The sequence below is a fragment of the Budorcas taxicolor genome, chromosome 16, assembly GCF_023091745.1.
Source record: "Budorcas taxicolor isolate Tak-1 chromosome 16, Takin1.1, whole genome shotgun sequence".
NCBI classification, from domain to species: Eukaryota; Metazoa; Chordata; class Mammalia; order Artiodactyla; family Bovidae; genus Budorcas; species Budorcas taxicolor.
In genome coordinates this window covers 5,257,968-5,264,388 of record NC_068925.1, presented here as the reverse complement: position 1 = coordinate 5,264,388, position 6,421 = coordinate 5,257,968, and positions in this window count along the sequence as shown.

The window sequence follows — 6,421 nt, the reverse complement described above, 5'->3', positions numbered from 1 at the left end:
CCAGTGATCCTTTTATTCAGCTACAGTCTTTAAAGAACTTTGAAAAAAAGCAAGGGCCGCCAAAACTTAAATCTTTCTTAATTTCCTATCCAAAACTCAAATCTTGCTTGATTTTCTATTTCATTCTCTAATGGTTCATGTTTTTAAATATATATATGTATCTATTCTGTTTCTTGAATAAAAAATTTTACCAAGGATCAAAAGAAGAAACCCTAGAATTAAAATGGGGAGATCTATATATCACAGTGGATTTCTTCTCAAACTGACAATGTTTAGGTTTTAAGCAAAATAAAGTGCCAGTTAATGTGAAACTCAATCACAAAGACTTGAGATTTTTGCTTTATGGAAACAGAGAATTGAAATTCTTTTATGCTATAAATGTGCACTCAGAGTCCATGAACCATGCTCTGCTTTTACTGAGGGATAGAGTGTTTTACTGTCAGACCTGTTCTTCCCGTCTCTTGGTAGAAACAAGCTGTGGAGCGCATCTCTTGGCTTCCTGCTAATGCACAGGGCACTCCTGCACAGCCCACTCACAGCGCCCACCAGCCCTGCTCCAGGACATGGTTTCTCCTGGTTCGCTTCTGCACTTCATATCCTGTACTTGATGGGAGTATGTGACATGCTGCTCCAACACTGTTCAGTTAGCGTTTGTCTTTATACCGGTGCCCTTGCTGACCGCATGTCGCTTACAGCAGCAGTTTACGGGGCTCTGCAGAGCGGGAGAAACCATGCATCCAGGAGGCCTGTGTGCAGTGGGTAACAGACCAGTTACACGCCTTATGAAGGTAGTCAGGAGACAGATCGGTGGGTTTGCTTCTCCACATTCTGATACCATGAGCTAATGGGGGCAAGGTTTAGGGGGTCTTAGTGTGCTAACAGGCTTCCCAGGTGGCTAAGTGGGTAAAGAAACTGCCTCCAATGCAGGAAACGCCGGAGATCAGGGTTCGATTCCTGGGTTGGGAAGATCCCCTGGAGAAGGGCATGGCAACCCACTCCAGTATTCTTGCCTGGAGAATCCCATGGACGGAGGAGCTTGGCGGGCTGCAGTCCATAGGATCACAAAGAGTCGGACACGACTGAAGCAACTTAGCACAGGACACAGTGTGCTGATAAACTGAAAAATTAGTGACATTTAACCTCTGCCTTTTTATCTAGATTTGCTTCCTCAGTATATACTAATGCAATTTCGTTTCTATCTGCTGTTATAGCATATTTTTCTCTCAAACAACCTGGCTTTCCTACAGATGTTCATAGAAAAAAGGTTATTTAAGGAGTGTTTTTAAGACACTGTAAGGAATATCCTTACTCTGATTTTTTTCTTTTTTTTAAAGAAAGCACCAGTGGCAGAGTGTCGTTTCACTGTTGCACTGTGGAGGTTAAAGAATGAATTTGGAGATTTTAGTACTCAGCCAAATATGTAAAACTTGAACATAAGTAGCAATTGGACTATTATCTTTCATGATGGTTGACGTTACAGTTGTGAACTTTGTAATGCGGTGTTAAAGACTATTCTGTTTGCTTTATTGGTTTGTTCAGGTATTTTAACAAGAAGGTTTGTGTTCACATGTTTTAAAAAACCTATCAGTGTTTCCACCATGCACTTCCGTTTTTAGGGGTTTATAACTAAGTCTTAACATTCCTAGTAACGTGTGCTTTCCTCGCGAAGACTAGGGGGAAGGGTCTTTTAAAACTTTAGCCTTAGTATTTTATGTAACAGTCTCTTTACTATAGTAATCTGCACTAACGTTTCTGTGATATATGCACATCCTTTAGAGTAATCGCATCCTCTAGGTTATTTGTGTGCATTTGGTTAGGCTTTTTGTTTGGGATCCCTCTTTTAAAGGTTAATTCATGAGATTATAAAATGTATATTTCTAATAGACTGGAAAAAAGGATCTGTGTCCCCAGGAGAGACAGGCTCTGAATGACCTTTGTTTTCTCCAGTTTTGCTGATGATTTAAAACACTCTGGTCTTCCCCTCAAATGACGCACGCAACCAGGACAGCTGTGGCGTCTCAGCTGGGAACAGGTGCTCAGGAGTCAGGCTGACAGTGGTGTCGGGACAGGTTATGGGACGGGCTGCTAGTGACTGCCCACTGGCACCGCCCCTGGCTAAATGCCCCCTTTCTCTAGAGCGCCTCTGAGGAGGCGGCGGCGGCGGCGACAGTGCTGCTGTCTTGGTTGGCAGCTGCTCAGGAGGCGGGACATTCCCTTTGAAAGTGCTCATCGGTGTTATCTCAGGTCTCCGTTAGCTCTGTTAGGGTTACCTCTGGAACATGGACTTCGGCAGCTACGCTGACTGACACTACATTCTAGTTCCTCAGATGCTTTTCTCAGACCTCCCTCCCAAACACGCGCACAGAGCTAGGTAGCCTGCACCTGGTATACCTGCTGTAGCCTGCTGCTGCTCTTCCCCTTCCCCACCTCAGACTGTAATCAGTGGAGTGGGCTCGGAGGATACGTGCTAGTTTTCGTAAGGGTAGCTTTGTCCTGCGTTGTAAAACATTTCTGCCTCTCATATCTCTGCTCCCTATTGAGTCCAGGTAGGAAAATTAATGGGTGTGTTCCTCTTCTAGGCAAGTAGTGAGTGGAAATCTTTGCATCTGGAAGAATAGTAGTTGATTTTCCATTATGGAGCTTTTGGTAACCTTTTTTGTTTTTTTCTCATAATAACTGGTTTGTTCCAGGCTCAGCCCTCAGTTCAGTACTTATTCTTGGTACTGGTTCAAACAGCATTTTCTTACAGGTAACTAATCAAGAGTGGAATTCGAGGTTAACAGTCCATTGAAGTGTTTGACATTCTTACAGATATGATCAACTAAACTGAACTTGACACTTTTTTGAGGCTAGTTTTTTGGGGTTTGTTTGCTGCAAACATTGAAGTGACAGTGAGTTTTAGAGTCCTTACTGGGGGAGGGAATAGTGCCTGGTTTTCCTTTTCCTTTTCTGTAGAAGATGCTTTGAGGGTGTCAGAAAGGCGGGAGCAGAAATTAATCCCAGGAGCTACAGGGAAAGCTGTGTAAAAGGTCATGTGACCATCGTGGCTTTTATGAAGAGAGGGAGTTTTGATTGGAACACTTCTTTCTGTGCCTGTATCACCAGTGGCTGTGCCTAGAAGAAGCTGTCACCTTAGCAGTTTGGAAAGGCAGAAGCCTGGCCTCCGGTTTTTATGACATTCAGATAGAACAAGCAATATTCATTTTCTGTCAAGGGATAGCTCTTGAGGTTAGAGAGTTGTCCTTTTCTCTGTGCATGGAGCTGGGTTTATTTGAAAAGGAGTTAGTTTATTCGAATTTTGGGACGTCAAACTACTTCAAGCCAAATTTCAATCCGCAACCCATTTTCCCTTTTTCTTGAGATAAGCTTGATACAAAATAGGTTTTCTTGACTCCCAAATCCCTAGTTACACTTTTTTCTCAAAGCCTAATTCAGAATTCACAGTGGTGCTTTCTGTGTATTAACCACTATTGGAAAAAAAACCCTGTAAACCTGCCTGTTGCCATGCCATGGAGTGACTGGACTAGTGACATCTGTGCGGCATGCTTTGTGTGGCTGGTGGGACGCCACCATTGTGCATACACTTTGTACATCGGGGTGAAGGGAGGGTTTTCTAGATTATGGGGGGAGGGCAAAATTGGGATTTTCTTTTTGTTGTTCCTTTTTTGATGGGATGTAGGGGTATGGTACTCAGTTTATGCCCTAAATAACTTGTATAAAAATCCCTGAAGTATTGTGTGGGTGTGTGTGTGAGTGTGTGTTTGTTATATGTCTGGCAATTAAAACTTTGTCTTCTGGAAATCAGCGAATTCTTTTTTTTTCCTCCAGAAGTATTTGTTACGAGATTTGTAAATAAGAGCTCTACTTAGTTTGTTTACCAAGAACATGTCGCAGCAAACCTTTTACACCTAATTCCCACAAGGTTGAAGTAACGACTTTTAAGATTTGCCAGGTTAAGCAGCAGCCAGGTTCTCAGTCATTGTTGGCCTTGATTCATCTTTCAGACTTCATTTTGCCAGCTCTAAAATTCCCAGTCTTCCTTAATTGAGGTCCTTAACGTTGATGTTCTAGAAGCAGGAAGGGTGAAAGAAAAGAACCAGCTTAAATGTATGGAATTGTCCATGGGCTGAGACCCGGACACCCCTCAAGACTGTAATGTTGCTGGAAGTATGTGATCAGACACCAGAAGGCTGGGCGTTCTCGCAGCACCTTAACAGTGCTGATCCCTGCAGCATGGTACTAAGGAAGTTACAAGTTTGAATGTAACCACTTATTTTAAAGTTTTTTTCTTTTAATTTAAATGAAATGGGGGTTGAAGTGAACATGATTTTGTTGACCATGTCCGTGACTTCTAGATGCAACATGCATTGGTAGACTTGTGCGATGGTCTTTTGTGATACTTAATTTTTACATATCCCAGTCTCTGTATGTATCTGCATAAACAAAGATAAAACAAACTCCTGCTTTCTTTTACTGAAGGGTTTCCAGGACTGCGTGTCTGTTCCTGAGCTCTGTTTTAAGTATGTGTATCCTTTGCTTGTATTTTGTATTAAAAAATAAGAAAAAAGAACACTTTATTGTTGAGCATGTTGGCATTGTCCCTTTTATTTTTTTTTCTCTTTTTGGGACATATGAAGCAAGTTATTCTTTTTCTGTATCTTTTTTTCTTTTGTAAACTTTTTTTGTTTTGTTTAAAAATGGCTTTATAAAAGGGCTTTTGTAACCCAGATGCGTGCTCTGTGTACTTCTTGTAATACTCAAGCAAATACACTGATTTACTATACAGCTGGGCACCTTGGCCTGGCACCTCCCAGTCTAATTTGACTTTAGGGGGAAACTGCTAGATGAAAGAATTATTTTAGCGGTGACCATCACTGTTGTTGGTAACAGGAAACGTATGTTTTGTCTTAACTAGGATTAGAGTTAGGAATCAAGAAACAGACTCATTAACTTTTGATTAATCAAGGGAGCAGGAAGCTGGGTGCAGGAGGAATCCTAGTTAGTGTCTTTTCTCACGTTCATGTCCAGGTTATGAAGTCTTACGAGGGCAAAATCCTTTCAACAATCATATGTAATGAAGAATAATGTTTATATGTGCAAAATAGGCATTTGCATTCAATTTCAAATACCTGTAAGAATTACACTATCTTGCAGTTTACAGTTAACTATTATTACCTCTTTGATGGAGAATATGGTACAAGATATTGTAGGTATTAGAGATTTTATCCTTTTCAGCCTTTCCCCTGATTTACATTCGGGCCTTGTCATCCAAACGTAATTCGCATACAAACTCACCTTGGCTTTGAAATTAAGTGCTTTTTGCATGCTGTTACCCTTTAGTGACTAGCTAACTTGGCATTTATTTTTTATAGAGTTGTTTGTTTCAAGCCAAAGTTTACTTCCTAAGAATGTTGACCAGCCACTTTTCCTTCTGTCGCTGTTTTATGATTAACATCAGATTTCTGCTTGAGCACAGTGCTGAAGAAATAGTCTGGTTTACAGGACTTCAAAGGCCATCAGGGCAACAAACACCAGAGGCGTAGTTTATATTTGGTGAGACACATTTGGAACTCCCTCCCTCCCTCTACTCCTATCTGTGAGCATTACTCTACAGTAATTTAACGTTGCAGCTCATTTAAAAAACTGAGCATTTTTAAAAATTTATTTTTGAGAGAATAGTCACTTAACAGTACCATATTGGTTTCTGCCTATGAAGCATTTCTATTTACTTAGTACCTCTTTCAGTTTTCCCAACAACTGAGATTGCTCAGATGTTCCTCCAGTTTTGTAGAAAATAAATTGGTTCAGGTAGAATGTGATTTAATGTGGCTAGTATGTGACAAGGCTTCGGATCAGGTCATTCTTTAAACTGTCACAGCTGTTGGTTCTAAAACCAGCTCCTTCGTACTGATGATAAACTTTTTAACATATTCCTCAGCATCACTGGAGAAGGCGATGGCACCCCACTCCAGTACTCTTGCCTGGAAAATCCCATGGATGGAGGAGCCTGATAGTCTATAGTCCATGGGATCGCTATGAGTCGGACACGACTGAGCGACTTCACTTTCACTTTTCACTTTCATGCCTTGGAAAAGGAAATGGCAACCCACTCCAGTGTTCTTGCCTGGAGAATCCCAGGGACGGGGGAGCCTGGTGGGCTGCCGTCTATGGGGTCGCACAGAGTCGGATACAGCTGAAGCGACTTAGCAGTAGCAGCAGCATCACTAAGTAAAGGTGATACTTGAACAGTGTTACATCAGAGATTTAATGGGAAATTTTCTTTTCAATGAAATATGAAAATTTCTCATTAAATGCTTAAATTTACTTGAAAATCCCTGTGGTCCCTAGACAGGAAGCTTCAGCTTATGTGAAACGCTTTCCTTTCTTTCATCTTTGATTGTGTTCTAGGGTAGTGACTACA